General features: G+C 33.5%; 1 long non-coding RNA gene and 1 pseudogene across 1 annotated transcript; one reads left to right on the forward strand and one right to left on the reverse strand.

The window, feature by feature from the left end:
* The first annotated feature begins 975 nt into the window (after positions 1–975).
* LOC146903717 (uncharacterized) lies at positions 976–19,301 on the forward strand (annotated as a pseudogene).
* On the reverse strand, positions 8,668–13,162 carry LOC146903718 (uncharacterized). The gene is made up of 2 exons (XR_015019823.1): positions 13,033–13,162; positions 8,668–8,921 (listed from the first exon to the last, which is right to left on the reverse strand). It is a non-coding gene; the product is annotated as an uncharacterized LOC146903718 (long non-coding RNA).
* Positions 19,302–22,660: the final 3,359 nt, after the last annotated feature.

Here is a 22,660-nt window from a genome sequence, read left to right on the forward strand (position 1 = left end):
ATTTCAAGGTCTTAATAATTTACTCCTGCTATTTCCTTATTCTTTCACCTCTTATGATTTGTTATTATAGAATTATAATAGGAACAGAAAACTGAAAACTAAAGAAGTAGCGTAGCTGAGTGGTTTATTTAAAAAAAGGTAGATTCTTAAAAAAAAAAAAGGATGTAACCAAAGAAAAAGAGTAGATAATGATGTTTCAATCTAACAGGATGTAACCACTCAGATGTTTATTTTTCAAAGAAAAAAATAATTTACCAAAGATTTTGTTTGATTGAAATCTAAAAACATTCTTTTTCTACTCTTTTGTTACATCCTAAAAAAAACTAAAAACATTCTTTTTCTACTCTTTTGTTACATCCTAAAAAAAAAAATAGATAAGGATGTAACCACTCAGAATAAAATAGATTTTGTTTGATTGAAACAAAATCTTTTGTTACACTCAGAATGTTTCAATCTAAAAAGAGTAGATAAGGATGTAACCACTCAGGATGTAACCACAAAGAAAAAAAAAAGGATGTAACCACTCAGATAAGCATGTTACTCTTTTGTTTGATTGAAATCTAAAAAAAAATAATTTACCAAAGATTTTGTTACACTCAGAATGTTTCAAAGAAAACAATCTAACAGGATGTTTTAATCAAAGGAAAAAACGATTTACCAAAGAAAAAGGATGTGGTCGCCCAAAAAAATAGAAACCAACTTTTCTTTAATAAAAAAAAATTCTCTTTTCATATTATTAAGAGATTTGTAAAATTTTGTTGGTGACTTTATCGACTGTGATCCTATTTCTTATATCTGCTCCTATTCTTATGCTTCTTATATCTCCTCATATTAAAAAATTCTCTTTAATAAAAACAGCATCATATGAAACAAGGCACCACTGTGATCCTATTTCTTATATCTGCTCCTATTAATTGTGCTGTTTCAATTCATGTTGATAGATTATAATAGAGCCTTTAACCTATCCACTTCACTTACATAGAACAACAATTCCTTTTAATTGTGCTGTTTCAATTCATGTTCCTATTCGCTTCATGGAGAATAGCAAGAGGCGAAAAATTGTGCAAATATATGATAATTCAGAAATTGTTTCACATCAACCTTCATCTCATACAAGTTTCAACGTCTCTAACAGAAATCCTTTGTCCGACATCACAAATGGTTAGTCAAGCACAAGCACCGCAACACTATTAGTAATTGTTTCACCTATTTTTCCTAAAACATGGATGTTTATTTGCAGAACTACCGAATAGGCGCGGTTCTAATAGCCAGACCAACGAAATCCTTGGAACCAGTGGACATGTTTTAACAAATGCAACACATGTGTCTCACGACCATTCTGTTGGATCCTTCGATGGCATGTGTGATGAAAACCGCGAGGATTCTGATATACCGGACAATGAAGGTAAACTAGAAGAGAACAAACTTAATTTGCATGCTATTCTATTTAGACTAATAGTGGGTTATAAAACTTCTTGCGTTAACCTACTCTCTTTATTTTACCATGATAGAATTTCTTTAGTTATTAATGTGTTGTGGATATCAAGTGTTTTAACATATAACGGGTTAAAAAATAATCACTAGAGATATAATCAACACTAGAGATATTTTTGTGTGAAAAATAAAACAGATGATCTTTCTCAAGATATAATAATCACTTGCCCAAACTCTCATTCACAGTCCACCTAAGATTATTTAGAGCGTTAGCAGTATAAGAAACACCACTTCAATATTCAAATAAATGTATTAGTCAATTATTCAAAATATACCAAATATTTACCGTCCCTATGAAAAATTAATTGGTCCACTTCCAACAAGTTAAAGCATATATAAATAAAAAGCTAGAGTAGGCCCAGTTAGAAATGCCTCTGTCTAATGCCAAACAAATAACAATGTCTTACCATATTGATCACATTGATATGCCACCAACAATCCAACATCAAATATGAGCTTCCCAAGTGATTTGAAAGCTATATGCCCGAAACAAAAGAAAGTTATACATGTAACCAATCATGTTACTATCCCGCAAAACAAAGAGATCGAATAATCTGAGACAAGTTGCTGCTGTTATCTAAATTTAACATGATTTAAACGTGGTATAAGCATCAAGCTTATGACCTTATAAATTTAAGTTGAAAATCCTGATTGTGCTCCAAATTTAGATGTGAACTATCTGTCTGTTTCTGTTGGTTTTTGTCCTCTCCGCGATGTCTTCCTTTTCCTGCTTCTCTTCACTGTGTTGTCTCCGTTTGTTTCATACGAGTCAAGTAAAGGAATCATTTAGCAAATCAGTAACAAGCATGCAAAATATAAGTTGCAGCAGCTAAAAACACATTTATATACTATAAAATGGCTGAAAGAAACTAGGGGATTTGGAATTTGTTTGGCATGCAATCATAAACAAAACTATAACTTCAATTACAGGAATATCCAGCCGATTATCTTTCTGCCGTTGCTCCAATTTTATCTGCACATTGTTACTATTATTTACTTCTTCTGTAACATCCTCACTCTTCTGCCAATTATACACCAGTGTAAAAAGGAATATCATTAATTATTGAGCCATTCATGTTTCGCATATTGGCATTCTATATGAGACATTAGTACTTTATCTAGAGACCTTCTCCAGGCATCAAAATTAATATAAAATCCACAAAATTTTAAGATAAAGAATAAACACAATAAGAAGACATCTTAAATACATGTAGAAGATTATCAACAAATTATTACTTTCCTTAACATATTTCTGAGAAACTATATCTAATGCATCAAAAACAGAAACTAGCACGCATTATAGTAATTTGCTTCCGCCTATAAAAAAAGGAAGTAATATGCTTTCGGTTTCAACATTTTATTTTGTTTTTTGAACTGAAAGATAGCTTCATTAACAAGAAACAGAATGTGTATTACACATGACACATGACAGAGTAATTAGACAATAGCACAACCTATTTGTTCCAAAAGAAATCTACAATCAAGGATTAATAGCAGCAACCCAAAAGGAGGAATTAAGACATTTAACAACAGTAGCTGCATCAGTTGAAATGGAGACTGTATGCAATTTCAGGTTCACTGCAGTTTGAAGGCATGAAGGAACAAAATGTGCTAGGCAATGAACTGGTTTATAATTATATAATAACAAAAAAACAGTGCATAAAAAAGAAAAAAATAAGCATAGAAAATTTTTCTAATAACACATTGCCTCTGCAGAGTCTTTCTTGCAAAGCTACCCTTTTGAATGACTCTACAATGAAACATTCTTATAGGGAAATTTGTTTAAATGTATATTTGGAAGTGAAAAAGTCAGACCAAAACCATATATTTTATATATGATTAGTTGTACTTATTGCGCTAATACGTATAAATTACAAGCCGTAGTTTTTATGAAATTTTGATTGAAATTAAGGGTTGTAACAACTGATGCTATCTTAATTTGAAAAAAAAATTCTATCGTTCCAGATTTTACTTTTGCTTGGTGTTTTGCAATCTGACTTCAAGATTTGATTTGCAATGATTCATAAGGACCTTCGTAGTCCTTATATTTTTCCTCTTTCCTATGTTTATTCTCATTAAAAAAACGCTAACATGTTTATAAGGTTGATATATTTATTTATGTTTTATTATATAATTATATATTTTTACGCTTCAGTGCACTAAATAGCAGCTAGGAAGCCTGAAAGCAAGATGGTTATATTTCATCATTTATACTTAGTCCAACAATTCATCCAAAATTCAGATAGCTACTTTAATTTGATTTATTAAATAGTAAATATGGAAGTAATGAATAATGAACACTCTAGACAAATAGGAGCATGATTTCTCAATATCGTGGAAGCTAAAACAGAACCTTACTTCAATGAGTCAGTGAGTAACATAAATAAGGAAATCGTTGAGAATGTTTTCCCCACATCAATACAGATAAATGCATCAACATGTTACGGTCAAAACAAAACTCGGTTCAGACTAATTAAGAACAATTTGAAAAGAAAACAGTAAAAGAAAAAACAGATATTGAGAAATCGGATAGTTCACACAAGAAGAAAACGAAGAAAATGATTCAAGAAACATAGAAAACGATTCCATAAGATTGATTTAAAGAAAATGATTAAGCTGAAAAGAACATTACGACCCTCTCAAACGTGATTATTTCTTTTCTTTCAGTGATTCATTTGGATGATGATGTAAGTGTAAACCAGCACCATCTTTTTCAAGCCACAGACACAATTTTGTCGTCTGTCACATCTGCTAATGAAGAATTAATCGTTGAAAATTGTCTTCAAAATTGGGAAGACGAAGATATTCCACCAAATTCAGGTAATGTTGCTTTTTGTCTCTGTAACTTTATATTTGTGTTGCTAATATCGTATTGGATGAAGAATTTTCATCGTAAAATTATATTGGTCGAACAATAATTTCTTGACGTATATAGCTGTTGCATGTGAACAGACATCAGCTCTGACATTGTGCATCAGAATTGCACCGATATGTTGTTGGGAATATTTTCATCTCTTCAATCAGGTACCATTGTAATTTAAATATAAATATGTTTACTTTCATCCGAGACATTGTTACAATACATACAATTCATGATACTCGCGTTATTTTCAGATTCTGTTGAAAGTGTAAGTTACGAGGATTTCGGGCAGCCGGATTGTATATGCAAAGATTGTGGATCACACATGTGGTATGGAGAGAGGACTCGCAAGGAGTGCAAGCCAATAGTGCCGGAATTCTCTATGTGTTGCAAGGAAGGGAGGATCAAAATTGCGTACCCACCGTTGCCTGAACCTCTCGCTGATTTGTATTACTCTGACAATAGAAGAAGCAAGTATTTTATGGAAAATATTCGATCTTTTAACAGTATGTTTGCCTTCACATCGATGGGTGGAAATATTGACAGCTCTATGAATAGTGGGAACGCTCCTCCGATTTTTGTTCTGAATGGCGAAAACTATCATCGGATTGGTAGTTTGCTGCCAATGGAAGGAGATGTACCAAAGTTTGCTCAATTGTACGTTTATGACACCGACAATGAAATCAAGAATAGAATGGCAGCTGTGGGGTAAAATGTTTTATACTTTGCTGATTTCGACATTTATTTTTCATTCCACTCTCTGGAGTAAAGTTTTCATACCGTACATATTGATATTTGGCTTTTGTTTGTAGGATGGATGACGACAACGATTCGATGAAATCGTCAATTGTTACTAACCTTAGAGACATTCTTGATGATGTCAATTCCTACGCCAAACAGTATAGAACTGCAAGAGATACTTTGAAGGCGAGAAATGCCCCTACTGTCAAGCTAAGAATATTAGGCAAGAGAAATCGGGATGGTCGGAGGTATAATTTGCCTACAGCGTCAGAGGTTGCAGCTTTGATAGTCGGAGACTTTGATTCTTCTGATTTTGAAAGAGATGTTGTTGTCGAAGAAAGATCTGGTACTTTGAAGAGAATTTCGATTCTTGAGCCATCTTACTTGCCGTTGCAATATCCGCTTTTGTTTCCAAGAGGTCAGGATGGTTATCGAAAATATATCAGGTACAATGAAACATCCAAGAAGTCACAGATAAAAAGACTATATGTCACTCTATTAGAATGGATGGCTTATATGATCCAGCATCGAGATAGGATTTATTCAACTATTGTTTTTTCAAGGAGGTTGCTCCACCAATTTTTAGTCGACGGGTTCAGTATGATAGAGTATGCCAGATTAAGGTATGCAAGAGATCATCAAAAAGATTTAAGGGCGCATATGTATAAAGGATTAATCGAAGCACTTCTAAGAGGAGAGACAAATCCGGCTACTACTGGAAAAAGAGTTATTTTGCCCGCGACTTTTATTGGTGGTCCACGGTACATGATCCAAAACTATCAGGATGCAATGGCTATCTGTGGATGGATTGGATATCCCGATCTGTTCATCACGTTTACTTGCAATCATAAATGGCCGGAGGTTGTTGATTTTCTCAAATTGCATAATCTAAAACCAGCAGATAGACCAGATTTGTCTTGCAGAATTTTCAAGTTAAAACTCGATCATCTCATAAAGGAGATCAAGAAGGGCCAAATATTTGGAGAAGTACGGGCAGGTGAGTAATCTATACACTAAAGTTTTGGTCCCAACTGTACCATTTTATTTATATATGTTATGTTCCGTTGTAAGGAATTTGAAGTTGCTTTCTATTGCTACTTCATCACTATATTACAGTACACGATGCAAATACTAAAATGAATTTCAATTAATTCCATACGGCACATTGGTGAAATAGTATGTCAATTCATGTCGTATATTATACATCTACCATGTAAATATAATGTATTATAGGTATTTTACAACCAATATTCAATAGTTATCCACGACTCCCTGATTATATGACATTTGTGCAATACTTTATTTCTTACATTAATTTACCATGAAGTTAACTTATTTCGAGCTTCTCTGTTATGTGTGCAGTTATATATACTATTGAATTTCAAAAGCGTGGGCTACCTCATGCACACATACTGGTGTTTTTGAAGCCAAGTTATCGTTGTAAGAAGCCTGAGGATCTTGACAAGATTATATCAGTAGAGATTCCAAACAAAGATACATATGTGGAGTTATTTAATATAGTGACTACGCTAATGATTCACGGCCCATGTGGTGACCAGAACACAAGTTCACCTTGCATGCTAAAAAATAAATGTACCAAGCACTTTCCAAAGAAATTTGTGGACCAAACCGTGCTCGATAAAGATGGATATCCAGTTTACAGAAGAAGGGACAATGGAGTTTATGTAAAAAAAGGAGAGTGTTTTGCAGACAACAGGTTTGTTGTGCCGTATAATAGAACACTGCTCTTGAAGTACAATGCTCATATCAATGTCGAGTGGTGCAACCAGATTCGTTCTATCAAATACCTTTTCAAATATGTGAACAAGGGACATGATCGCGTCACCGCAAACTTTTATAGTGGTGGAGGTGAAAGTGATTTGGATGAGATAAAAATTTATTATGATTGTCGGTATTTGTCCCCGTGTGAAGCTGCCTGGAGAATATTCGCTTTTGACATACATTACAGATAACCTTCGGTTGAACGGTTAAATTATCATTTAGAAAATGAGCATTCAATTATGTACGAAGAGAACGAGGATATTGAAGAAGTTGTAGAGCGATCGCATGGAAAAACTACAAAGTTTTTGGCCTGGATGAAAGCAAATCAAAAGTATCCAGAAGCAAGAAATATGACGTACAATCAATTCCCGACAAAATTCGTGTGGAAAGCAACGGATCATGAATGGACTCCTAGGCAAGTTGGTTTTTCGATAGGAAGGGTCCATTTTGCTCCACCAGGTTCCGGCGAAAGGTTTTACCTGAGAACTCTCTTAAACTACATCAAAGGTCCGACATCTTTTGATGACATCAAGATTGTCGACAGTGTAAAATACAATACTTTCAAGGAGGCCTGCTACGCTATGGGTTTACTGGATGATGACAAGGAGTTTATAGACGCGATAATGGAAGCAAGTCTTTGGGGCACTGGCACTTATTTACGTAGACTTTTTGTAGAACTGATGATATCTGACCAATTTGCCAGACCAAATGTTGTCTGGAATTCTACATCTGCAAGTTTAATTGATGACATTCTCCACAAACAGAGGCGGGTGCTTGGAGCTCCAGGTTTATTTCATTGCTAATTTATTATTTTTAATTACGTAATAATTATGTTTATTCATTCTTCCTCCTCAAATAATTTTCCATCTCTGACAATACATGCATTTGTCTTTATACGAAAGTAACTACCGTTGTTTACTCAAATTACATGCAATGATATTGGTAAATCTAATAGTGATTTTGCGTTTCTGCCAAATAATTATTCTAATGATAATTTACATTAATTATGAATGAAGAACTATTTATAACATAAGTTTTTATTGTCTGAAGTTGAAAAAAATAGCTCTATTTACACATATGTTTTTTTTTATCAAAATTACATGAACATGGCTGTTTTTTCCCGTATATATTTTTGACATACAAGACCTGCTGATTTTTAACAACCTTGATTTCTCTACCAGATTTACGGTTAACTGATGAGCAGTTGGAGGCGTATGCGTTGGCCGAGCTAGAAACGTTGTTGCAGAGTTTTGGGAAGAGTTTGACTGATTTTCCTCCAATGCCAACAGCTGATACATCGTTGGTCACTGATGTCGGAAATAGATTGATTTATGATGAGATGAATTATAATAAGTCTTTACTAGCTGCTGAACATGCTCAGTTGATGTCGACCATGACTTCAGAACAACGTAATATATATGATACAATCATTACAAGAGTCAGGGAAGACAAGCCTGGATTTTTTTTTCTGTATGGTTATGGTGGTACGGGGAAGACATTTATTTGGAGGGCATTGTCAGCTGCATTGAGGTCTGAGGGTGAGATTGTTTTGGCATGTGCATCCAGTGGGATTGCTGCCTTGCTTATACCCGATGGAAGAACTGCACATTCAAGATTCGGTCTCCCTTTTATAATCGACGAGACCTCAATGTGTGCTGTGACACCCTAAATCCCAAGAATAATTATTGCTATTATTTAATTAAAAATAGAGTTTGATTCGCAGCGGAAAGTGTCAAATAAAAACTTCTCTAATGATATAGGAATTCTTCCACAAAATTTAGGATATCACATTGACTCATAACAAACATAATTCATATTTCACTTCATTAAACATTATAGTAATAATAACATCGAATCTTTTTCTTTTGAAAATATTTCATTTTACATCATAGACAATGGTTTTCTTGCACAAAATTAAATAAGTAAGCATATCCCTTTTCCCGTGTCACTATCAGAGCGGTGCTTTTCCCCAAAATAATCGACGACACAAGACAAGTCCTCACGAAAGGCATGCACTTGACTCCAAGACTCATAACCTATATAACTACGGTTTCGCAACCGCAGGGCCAAGCCAGCAAACACAAACAACGAAGGGGTGAGTTCCGAGAACATGTAATAGTATAAAAAATGTCGCGTCATTTTTTGGAGATCAAGGCTATTTGATTAGCTTATTGACTCACTAATTATTTCACGACTTTGAAAAAAATTTATTTAAATTGGGGGTCCGGGGGTTGGTTACATAAAGGGAAGGTGTTAGCACCCTTTATGTCCGTAGTACTCTACGGGAACCTTTTAGTTTTATTTAAATAATGTGCTATAACTTGCTTATTTTGAAAAAGAATTTTAAGTGATTAAAAAAAGGAGGACCTAATTATCTACATTTTATTGATTTGGAAGGACAAAGTCCTCTGCCTACGTACCCGTGAGGGATCAAAACCTCGTAGTTCGGGGTTAAAAAACTAACGTTTGATTGGTTGTGTGTTTTTTATTAGTTTTAAAAAAGGTTTTTAAAAAAAGGAAAAAAAGCCAAAGTGGCAAAAGAATATTTGTTTGTGTTTTTTATATTAAAGGAAAGAGACTCAAAATAAGTTAAGTTGATTGACATTTAATTAAGAAAATAAAATAAAAAAAGACGTCACTTGATTTAAGATCAAGGTTTATTTAAGAAAATATTTTTTGTGATTTTTGAATGTTTTTGTTATTTTTGAATAATTGGAATGAAATTAAACTAACAGAGCATAAAGGAATAAAAGCGTAGGGACCCCATGGTGGCGTTGGACCACCACAAGGGCCTTTTACCTAAACTACTCAGCATAAAAATAAACATACACCCACTCACGCACACATGCACCTAAACTATTACAAAAAAACCTATTAATACATTCTATGGTCTGCGAGAAAATATAAATAAATTACATTTAAGGCCTATTTACATTCTAATTCATGTGCAAGGAATAGATTAAATTACATTAGGGCTTAGTTACATTCTAATAAATAAACGAAACTGAATTAAAATATGCAATGCTTAAACTAAACTAAGAAAATATGTGAATTATCTAAACCTAATGTGCAATCTAAATTTCACGTAATAGACGAAGAATGATATAAAATAAAATATACACAAAGAAATAGATATATGAATAATGCAATATGCAAACAACCTAATTTAAGAAACTTAAAAGATGCAAGAAAGATTACAAATGCATGAATAAAAATTAAAAAAATGATGCGTAGTGGTGCAGGAAGTAAAAATGGGGGTGTGGATATCATGCAGAAGTTAAAAGAAGGAATTGGGCTTTGAACAGGATCGGTTTACTAAGCCTAGTGGGTTAGGGTGATGGTTGGGTTAGACCGGTTCAATCAGGGCCGCTTGATCTGAATCAGACAGCCAGGAAACCGAGAGTGTATGGGACAGAATGGATTCACGCACACAGGATCTAAGCAGCCTATATATAGGCTGTGGGAGAAACTTTCATTCATTTTTCATCCATCTTTCTCTCTCTTATCTTCCTTTTCTCGGTTCCTCCCCTCTACTTCCTTATCTTCTTCTCCGACGAGAAGGTGTGGCGGTTGGAAGGAAGTCCGACGCGGTGGCCGGCGAGTTATCGCGGCGGCGCCACCGCGTCGGAGCTAAAAACCCTCTTTTTTCAAAATTTTCTTACTTTTAAGACCGCTTCCCTCTCTTCCGTATGTTTTTAAGCCTTAAAACTTTCAAAACAAAACAAATGGACCTAGATCTAAAAGTCTAAGAGAGAAAACTACCTTTTGATTCTTTTGAAGATACAGTCACAGCGGGTTTGCTTTCGTGGTGTGACAGCACGTGCGTTTGCAGTTCAATGTTGTTCCTTTGCTTCTGGTTGCACGTCTGAATCCGAGACTGGATGTGAGTTTGGATCGGCTCCAAGGTCGTAGACGTTGTCGCGATCTGGAAATCGTATGCGTTGTGGTTCGGACTGTTCCTTGTGATGTGCGCCTCTGGCTTCTTCGTTTCCCCCTGCGATCTTCCCCCCTTTTCCTTTGGTGTCTCTGCAGGTTCTATTTATATGGCGAGGTGCAGACTTTAGGGTTTGTTAAGAAGAGGCCAGAAATCAGTAGCTTGGGGAGGAGAATAGGAGGTTTCCGTTACGGGATTGGGATGAACATATTAGAACGTGTTGTTTGTTTTCGGATGAGGATGAGGATGAAACGAGCGCGTGTGTGACAGGCTGGATGGATTGAGACTTTGTGACAGTTTTGGATCAGGACCATTTGGATACTATCAGACGGTTTCTGGATTTGGACGTTTTTTGGACTCAATACTCAGAAAAAAAATAAAATAAATACAATGATATAAAAAATGGGAAGATAAACAAAGGATAAACACATACATATTTTTTGACTTTATTTTCTAGGTAATAAGTAAATAAAAACGGATTTATCTAAAAGGGAAATAACAAATGAATTTAAAGAGATAACGACTAAAATTAAAATGAATTAATTAATAAAAAATAAAAGAAATTAAAAGATGGAAATAAAGACGAAGAGAAAAAAGAATAAAAAGATAGAGAGGAAAAGGTTTGACTCGAAACTAAAAATGAGGTATTTTAAAATACCTCTGTTGAAATTTTCAACGAAAAGTCAGAGACTGAACATGGTCAAAGGACACGTGTCGGTGTATGAATGTAGGATCCTTAGGTCAGAAATTGGGGTATGACAAAAAAAATGAGAAGAACACGTAAGCAATTAAGTCAAAGTCGTTTCACATCACAACATAATATTCAGAACCTTGAAGAATATACTATATCATCTCAATCTATATTAGTAGAAAATATCATTCCAACTTAAGAACCAAAAAAAACTTCACAAACACAATGTCACAATTCAATTCCAACTAGTCACAACACATGTAGTCACCAATAACCATCTTCATAAGGACATCAACAAATAATCACCTTCATCGTCTCACACAATTACATTAATAGACATCACAAAGTAATTCGTTAAAACATTACAACTTAACAACTTGACTCGACAACACGACTCAACTTGACAATGCACTCTTAACAACTTAACAACTTAAATCATCGTAAAACTTCTTGATATGCAAATGCATGTGGTACCATTCAACAACATATATGAGCGTAATTAGGCTCCTCAACAAGTGAGCATAAAGCTGTCGGGCTTAAAGCCCCCAACGTAGTGTGAGCACAAGGGCTGCCGGGCCTAAAGCCCCCAACTTTAATGAGCACAAAGGCTGCCGGGCCTAAAGCCCCCAACTTTAATGAGTATGCAATGGACTCAACTCCTACAACTTAGACATCTTGAACTTCTTAAACAACTTATATGATTCCAATAATTTGGACAACTTCTTACGACTTCACAACTTAGACCGACACTTACAACTTTATGAAATTAATGGTCAACAGCATCAAACGATAAACATCAACATCTTTAAATAGCATCATTATCAAATACACATCATTAAATAGCACTTCAGTTATACATCATCAATTAACACATCAATTTCACATCATCAAATAATTCACAAATTACACTTAGTCAAATAATACATCAACTATACTTCTTAAATATCACATCTTTACATACCACATCTTTAAATTATATACATCTTCAAATATCACATAGTCAAATAATATATTTCATTTACACATCTTAAAATAATACATTTAGCACTATGGTATCCAAGACACATCTATAAGGAGAATAAATCTTATTTCAAACACATTCAAAGATAGTAAGAATAATTTCAATTATTATCTCTATAAAATCACTTAAAAAAAATAAACAATTATTTATACTTGGCATACGGCACCACTACAATTCCAACTTCTAATACATAACATCACACATCTATATCAATCATTAAATAAGTCATCAATCTAAATAGTTGCAGCAATTCAAGCATAAGCACCCACAAATTTATCCATGACTTCAAATACCACATATTCACATAGTTTAAATCAAGCAACACCTTAATAATGTTTCTAATTCTTCTTTTAACCTCCCACATCTAAATTTGCACATTAATTAATTATTCTCTCAAAGGGCTACAACCGTCGCGGTGAGCCCCGAATGAACTTTGGGAAATACGGCTTTCCCGTTCATCCCAATTAATTTACACTCATGATCTCTAACTCTTCTCTCTCACCCCATACCTGGATTGAAGCTTTCACATAACATAAAAAATTCAACGAAGGCGATGAATCTTAATAGTTGAATAGAATCCCATCTCCGATTTGTAGTCTCTAATAGCTCATAAAAGCCGGTTGAAAGTGAAGATCTCCCGAATATATGATCAATTTCTTAATCAGTCGATGGTTTAGTATCAGAAATAAAACTAACGGAGGACACTTGCTTTATCTTATGATTCAGCCCTGGCTCTATTCCCCTTGTTCCCAACATCTCATGTCATTAGGTCTATAAATTAATATCTGCATACTATTGTACGACAAATAAAAGAAATAGGTTTTTGTGTCTCCCCCTTAACCTAATGGGATGTGGTTATATATATATATATTAGCTATTGGGCTTTTTGGGTCATAATTATATATTGTGTTTAAAGTCACCCGTAATACAATGATACTTAACTATATTTTATTACTTATTTTCCTTAAAATAATTCTTTCTACTTACTCTTTTTAATAATTATGTTTATATTTAATATCAACAATCTAAATAAATTTTTAAGCTAACCATTTTAGAAAACTATCACTCGACATTAAATACACCTACTATAATATTTTATCTCTATACTACTTTGATATGTTGCGAAATTTGGGGTGTTACAACTCTACCCCCCTTAAAAGAATTTCGTCCTCGAAATTCAGGACACAATAGAAAATAGATTTAATTATTGCTTAAATATCTTAAACTATAAAGTATTTCGACCACTAACTCACAATAATGCAACAACAAAAAAAAATTCAAAACAAGTTTCTCCCTAAAGACTCTCAGCGACGAAAGGAAGAACTTTAAGAATCACAAGGGCAAATAAATCAGTCATAAAACTCAAACACCAAGCTTAAACAACTAATTTCATGACAACAACAAACAAGTAGATGAAGATAAGCGCTACGAACCCATCAAAGTCTCACTCATGATAATCATACACTATATATAACCCAATTAAAAAAAAATTTGTATTTCAACAAATAGAGAACCAAATAAAGCACCAATAACTCACTTTATAGACTGAGGTAAACCAGAACACAGACTCCCTGCACTAATTCGAAAACGCAATATTAAAAAAAATTGAAACAAGACTCTAAAATCCTGCCGGCGCACTGCATGTATGAATATAAATTTTTTTTTTCTTTTTAAAATGGTATCATCATCAAAACATCACTAGAACTTTTTTTTTTTTTTTGAAGGCCACAAAGAAGTAAATTAAAAAAAAAAATACAAGCAACATATTTACAACCAAAATGATCACACTAGAGTTTAGCAAGAGATGGAATAAATCTGACAACACACCTCCAACACGGAATGCAGAAAAGCAACAAACACCATTGCAAAAAAATAAAATAAAATAATTAAGCACAACTGCATATATACCCTAAAATGATTAAAGCTGAACAATTAATGCCCGATACTAAAAGTTACAGAGACAAGAGCAAAAATGGTCAACATAGAAGGCAATTAGAGAGAATCAGTGTCCTACAAAGATTACAAGATTCCAAATCCACAAGCGGATACAATGCAAAACTTCACTAGAACATTCAAAGAATGACCTCAATGAGACTTAGCAATGAAGGGAAGAAACTATCGAAATAAAGTGCAATTTCTCCACAAAGAGTATGATGAAACTTGAGAACGGAATTAAATTTCTCAACAATGAACAGAATAAAATTTCTATATATATTCCAACTTGAATCCTAATAGATTTGCAGATCAAAATTAAAATAATTAAATCCAATTACAGGCTACACTAACGATAACTATAGTCCGCAACAACACCTGCTAAGAAGTATTGGACTCTTAAGCAAGTCAATTTGAGAAAACAAAAATACACAATATTACATCTAAAACTTAAACTCGAATCTAAATCATAATCATTAAAACTATAATCTATCAAAATATTTCATTATGAGCAACTAGTTGTTACAAATGTAATTAAGAAATTTATCACACATAAGGTTTCACCAAATCTTATACTATATTACTCGAATCCTACAAGTGGTATATTTAAGTTAACCAAAACAACACATGTCAATTGCAGGGTTCACTCTTCATCTAGAATGTCATGGTAAGAACAAAAATTACTCAATAATCATACTTTTTATTTACACCTATACAGTTAAGGTCATTCGATAAATACACATTCAAGTAGACACGAATAGTTATTATTATATCGCTAGTCAAACATTTTCACAAGCTAGTATCATGTTAAAAACTTAATCGATACACAAAAGAAACATCAAGGCTTACATAGTCGATGAAGACACTACAAAATACAAACACAACATAACAACTCATGACCCCTTGGCCTATGTGGATAGGCCTAACTCTTGACAATCCTGAAGATCTCAAGAACACAAGATAACAAACTTAACTTTAACCTAACATCTCTATAATTGAACACAAGTAGTGAAACAAATTCTATAGGAGGACACATAGACAACATGACAGACACATAACACACAGTCAGATTGGACCGACCTGCTCTGATACCAATTGTGACACCCTAAATCCCAAGAATAATTATTGCTATTATTTAATTAAAAATAGAGTTTGATTCGCAGCGGAAAGTGTCAAATAAAAACTTCTCTAATGATATAGGAATTCTTCCACAAAATTTAGGATATCACATTGACTCATAACAAACATAATTCATATTTCACTTCATTAAACATTATAGTAATAATAACATCGAATCTTTTTCTTTTGAAAATATTTCATTTTACATCATAGACAATGGTTTTCTTGCACAAAATTAAATAAGTAAGCATATCCCTTTTCCCGTGTCACTATCAGAGCGGTGCTTTTCCCCAAAATAATCGACGACACAAGACAAGTCCTCACGAAAGGCATGCACTTGACTCCAAGACTCATAACCTATATAACTACGGTTTCGCAACCGCAGGGCCAAGCCAGCAAACACAAACAACGAAGGGGTGAGTTCCGAGAACATGTAATAGTATAAAAAAAATGAGAAGAACACGTAAGCAATTAAGTCAAAGTCGTTTCACATCACAACATAATATTCAGAACCTTGAAGAATATACTATATCATCTCAATCTATATTAGTTGAAAATATCATTCCAACTTAAGAACCAAAAAAAACTTCACAAACACAATGTCACAATTCAATTCCAACTAGTCACAACACATGTAGTCACCAATAACCATCTTCATAAGGACATCAACAAATAATCACCTTCATCGTCTCACACAATTACATTAATAGACATCACAAAGTAATTCGTTAAAACATTACAACTTAACAACTTGACTCGACAACACGACTCAACTTGACAATGCACTCTTAACAACTTAACAACTTAAATCATCGTAAAACTTCTTGATATGCAAATGCATGTGGTACCATTCAACAACATATATGAGCGTAATTAGGCTCCTCAACAAGTGAGCATAAAGCTGCCGGGCTTAAAGCCCCCAACGTAGTGTGAGCACAAGGGCTGCCGGGCCTAAAGCCCCCAACTTTAATGAGCACAAAGGCTGCCGGGCCTAAAGCCCCCAACTTTAATGAGTATGCAATGGACTCAACTCCTACAACTTAGACATCTTGAACTTCTTAAACAACTTATATGATTCCAATAATTTGGACAACTTCTTACGACTTCACAACTTAGACCGACACTTACAACTTTATGAAATTAATGGTCAACAGCATCAAACGATAAACATCAACATCTTTAAATAGCATCATTATCAAATACACATCATTAAATAGCACTTTAGTTATACATCATCAATTAACACATCAATTTCACATCATCAAATAATTCACAAATTACACTTAGTCAAATAATACATCAACTATACTTCTTAAATATCACATCTTTACATACCACATCTTTAAATTATATACATCTTCAAATATCACATAGTCAAATAATATATTTCATTTACACATCTTAAAATAATACATTTAGCACTATGGTATCCAAGACACATCTATAAGGAGAATAAATCTTATTTCAAACACATTCAAAGATAGTAAGAATAATTTCAATTATTATCTCTATAAAATCACTTAAAAAAAATAAACAATTATTTATACTAGGCATACGACACCACTACAATTCCAACTTCTAATACATAACATCACACATCTATATCAATCATTAAATAAGTCATCAATCTAAATAGTTGCAGCAATTCAAGCATAAGCACCCACAAATTTATCCATGACTTCAAATACCACATATTCACATAGTTTAAATCAAGCAACACCTTAATAATGTTTCTAATTCTTCTTTTAACCTCCCACATCTAAATTTGCACATTAATTAATTATTCTCTCAAAGGGCTACAACCGTCGCGGTGAGCCCCGAATGAACTTTGGGAAATACGGCTTTCCCGTTCATCCCAATTAATTTACACTCATGATCTCGAACTCTTCTCTCTCACCCCATACCTGGATTGAAGCTTTCACATAACATAAAAAATTCAACGAAGGCGATGAATCTTAATAGTTGAATAGAATCGCATCTCCGATTTGTAGTCTCTAATAGCTCATAAAAGCCGGTTGAAAGTGAAGATCTCCCGAATATATGATCAATTTCTTAATCAGTCGATGGTTTAGTATCAAAAATAAAACTAACGGAGGACACTTGCTTTATCTTATGATTCAGCCCTGGCTCCATTCCCCTTGTTCCCAACATCTCATGTCATTAGGTCTATAAATTAATATCTGCATACTATTGTACGACAAATAAAAGAAATAGGTTTTCGTGTCTCCCCCTTAACCTAATGGGATGTGGTTATATATATATATATTAGCTATTGGGCTTTTTGGGTCATAATTATATATTGTGTTTAAAGTCACCCGTAATACAATGATACTTAACTATATTTTATTACTTATTTTCCTTAAAATAATTCTTTCTACTTACTCTTTTTAATAATTATGTTTATATTTAATATCAACAATCTAAATAAATTTTTAAGCTAACCATTTTAGAAAACTATCACTCGACATTAAATACACCTACTATAATATTTTATCTCTATACTACTTTGATATGTTGCGAAATTTGGGGTGTTACATGTGGAGTTACTCCAAATACACCGTTGGCATCGCTGGTGATTAAGGCTAAACTTATCATATGGGATGAAGCGCCAATGATGCACAGGCATTGTTTCGAAGCACTGGATAGATCCTTGAGAGATGTTCTAAAGACCGTAGATGAGAGAAACAAGGACATACCGTTTGGTGGTAAGGTTGTTGTCTTAGGTGGAGATTTCAGACAGATATTACCGGTCATGCCCAAAGCTCCCAGGCCAGAGATTGTCTACGGTACAGTTAACTCATCTAATTTATGGAGTTACTGTGAAGTCCTTACGCTTACAAAAAATATGAGGGTTTTAAGTGGCGCATCTGAAGCAGACATTGAAGAGAGGAAGTTGTTTTCTGACTGGGTTTTAAGCATTGGGGATGGTACCACTGGGGTAATCAATGATGTCGACATATCCGTTGAAATCCCGTCCGACTTGCTTATTCCAAGTTCAGGTAATCCTATTGCATCTATTGTTGAAAGCACTTACCCAAATTTGTTAGTGAGCATTGGTAAACCAGAATATTTTCAAAGTAGAGCAATATTGGCACCAAAGAATACAATTGTTGATCAGGTTAATGATTATGTGTTAGACTTGATTCCTGGTGAGGAGAAAATTTATTTGAGTTATGATACACCTTATCATAAAAACCTAGGCGGTGACGCACTAGACGACATCCACACACCTGAATTTCTCAACACCATTGTTGCCTCCGGATTGCCAAACCATAGGATTCGATTGAAAGTAGGAGTACCTGTGATGTTATTGAGGACCATAGATCAAAATTTGGGCTTATGTAACGGTACAAGATTGATTATTACAAAGATGGGTAAATTTGTGCTCGAGGCAGAGATAATATCTGGGTCTAATATAGGTGAAAAGGTGTTTATTCCAAGGTTATCGCTAGAACCGTCTGATACTAGAATTCCGTTCAAGTTTAAACGAAGGCAGTTTCCGTTGTCCGTCTCATTTGCAATGACTATTAACAAGAGTCAGGGTCAGTCTTTGAAAAATGTTGGTGTCTATCTACCGTCTCATGTTTTTTTACATGGACAATTGTACGTCGCAGTATCGAGGGTTACTTCGAGGGATGGTTTAAAGATGTTGATCAATGACGAGGACGGTCAAGATACTGATGTGACATCAAATGTGGTCTACAAAGAGGTTTTCCGTAATGTGTAGCACTTGGTTTTGTAGTAATGTTTTTATTGCATTTTGGTACTATTTTTATGTCGACATACGTTGGATTATCTTTTTTCAATAAACTATGTCATTAATTTTATATGTCGTGTTACCGTAACAGGATTGATGTCGTGGAAATTGTTAAATATGGTGCATTACAAAGGTTTCTGACAATTTATTTTATGAATTGAATTATACTGTTTTTTGGTTACAAGTAAAATGATCCCTTTCATATTTGCGCTATAACTTTTCTTTCGTATGACCCGTGCGGAAGCACGGGTCAATGGTCTAGTTGATCTAATAGTTAGTAGGCTTTTAAAGGAACAAAGTTCTTTCCACTTTTATTTCCTGTGTTGGCGGAACTATGTGGTTCTTTTTGACAAAAATATATATTATTTGACTTTATAATGAGTTGGGTTAAACACTTTAGATCATGAATAATTTATTTAAAAGATCAAGAATTTTCTTTCATTCGGTCTTATTGTATGAAGGGCGAACCACGTTTCCAAAGGAATATGATGATTTTATTCAAGCTTAATTCTTTCATGAATAACATAGTTTGTGTATAGGTACTAATGGATCAAAAAGAAAAGTTTGATTTTGAAGAAAAATAATTTTGTAAAAGAATTGAGTTTTAATTATTTTGCTTTGTTGATTTAACTAAGTTGTGTTGGATATATTTAAAGAAAATATGATGTAGCTGTGTGGGGAGGGTTATTTTAGAAATCATTATCTTTGAAAATGAAAAATTAAATAAAAAGAATGTAAAATAATTAAGCTTCGGATATACTTTTAAGCCAACACCCTTTCGCCATATATGGAACCTTCCCCGGAAACATTGGACATATTGGACTTTTAACGTGTGTATATAATATATGCATATGGACGATGCAAAGAAAAATGAATATATGGACATTTGGACTTTGATTTTCTTCAGACCATCACTAACAAAGTTTAACTATATGAACTTAGGGAGATGTTATGTTTTTAGTATTAAGGATGATGAATAATTAAAGGTTATGGATCAATTTTGGTAAGAAAATTATATTCACTCTTTTCTCTACTTAAATGGCCGAGACTTAATAATCTCTATCATATTATAACCTATATAAATCTATGACGCAGGTGTTGTTGTGTCTTTCAAAATCTTTTTCATTTGCTTGTGGTGTTTAAAACAAACGTTGTGGCTGTCTAAAAATAGTCTCATAAGATTTAGTCATGAACCTTGTTAAGGACACTTAATTTTGGTATTAAAATATATTATAGAATATGGTAAAGTTTTATCTTTCTTGCTTTCTCTCAAATTCGGTCTTCCCTCTCTTGTTCTTCAGTTTCTTTTTCTTCCCTTGAGTGCTTGTGTCATGAACTTTGAGAAAAGTGAGATTGTGAGAGTTTGAGTGAGAGTTTAGAGAAATGAGTAAAAAGATAATTAAAAGCATTTAAATGAAATGGCTATGGATTCGTGAGGGTCTTTCATGACTAAAAGAAATTAAAGGTGTAACACCCCGTTTTCCCAACATAGAAATTTCATAAATAAATCAGAGTTTTTCAACATAAAACGGAATGTCACATTCTTTTCTTAAAAATCATAAATGGAATAAATAATAATTTATCCTTCAAAAATCATTCAACATAAGTATTTCTAAACTTTGCAGCGGAATTAGTTCAACATCATAAAAATAGTCTTTGGCACCAAGGCCTCATCACTATAGTCTCATAGATAGTCTAAACATCATGATTTGTTCAATCCGACAACTTCATTATAATTCTCATAAAAACAATACGTAAGGAATAGAAAGTAAAGACATAATCCCCATCCCGTTACGTATCAGAGCACCTAAGACGACACGGCGGAGATTACTCACAACAACAGCTAGTCCTGGTTACCTGCGCATTACCAACGTAAGGGCAACATTCAAACAGGAGGGGTGAGATTTCTCAAACAATAATATAAAGCATATAAATCATATAAAGTACATTCAACAACTTAAACATCCTATAATTCATTAATCATATCTAGCAACTTAAACTTCCTTAACTAGTATCATTAATCTTCCTACATTAGTCATAAACTTCATCATACATCATCAAAAATACAATCATAAACATCATCATATATCTTCATAAATATAATCATAAGACATCATCTTATATCATCATAAGTACAAACATAAACGTCATCATATATCATCATAAATATATTCATAAAAGCATCATCACATATCATCAATTAATAATCATAGACATCATCACATATCATCATTTAATAACATAGACATCATATCATAAATCATATAGCATCATATCATAATTCATATAGCATCATATCATAAATCATATAGCATCATATCATAAACCACTTCATAATCAATCATCATAAACAACTTCATAAACATTCATCATAAACAACTTCATAATCATTCATCATCTTAAAACATCATAATAATTCATCATTAGATACTTCTTTAAACTTCACAACTTAACGACTCGACTCGACTATGCAACTTTTATCGTCTTAAATCATCTTGAATCATCATGAAAATGCAAATGCATGTGGTACCAATCTAGGGCATAAGCCCTCGTCGCTTGTGAGCATAAATATACTCATAGGGCATAAGCCCTCGTCGCTATTGAGCAAAAGCTCCTAGGGCATGAGCCCTCGTCTCTGGTTGAGCATAAGCTCCATCGTCGTGGTTGAGCAAAAGCTCCATCGTCGTGGTTGAGCAAAAGCTCCAGGGCATGAGCCCTCATCTTTAAATGAGTATGCATGGACTCAACATCTTATGTCTTAGAAACTTCATGAACATCTATGACATCTTAATAACTTGACGACTTCATAACGACTCGACGACTTAACAACTTCATATCATCTTAACGTCTTAACATCTTAACATCTTAGCATCATGACAACATATGGATCACATAAATAATTCATGTCATATCATAATATAACAATATCAAATGATAATAAACAACATCTTAAAACATCATATTCATCAATCATAAACAACATCATATAACATCATATTTAAACATAAACAATAATTCACTATGTATCTTTGTAAAAACATAATAAATTATCCACAACATATTTTCATGTCAAACCAAAGCTACTGGAAAGCTAACAAAATTATCTAAAACTTTCATGTTTACGCCTAAGACCAATTCTGTATCGATCAATACCAGTTTTCATTTTAAATTCGGAAAAGTTGTGATGAAAGTCCATAAAAATTCACTGTGACCTACGTGCAGTAATTTGACCATAACTCAAGTTCTATAAATCGTTTTGACGTGTTAGAAAGCTAACATCCATACCTACAACTTTCGTGTTTACACCTAAACCCAATTCGGAACTTAAA

The sequence above is a fragment of the Medicago sativa genome, chromosome 7 (genome assembly GCF_051527215.1).
Source record: "Medicago sativa cultivar Bolivia chromosome 7, Bolivia_mono, whole genome shotgun sequence".
NCBI lineage: Eukaryota > Viridiplantae > Streptophyta > Magnoliopsida > Fabales > Fabaceae > Medicago > Medicago sativa.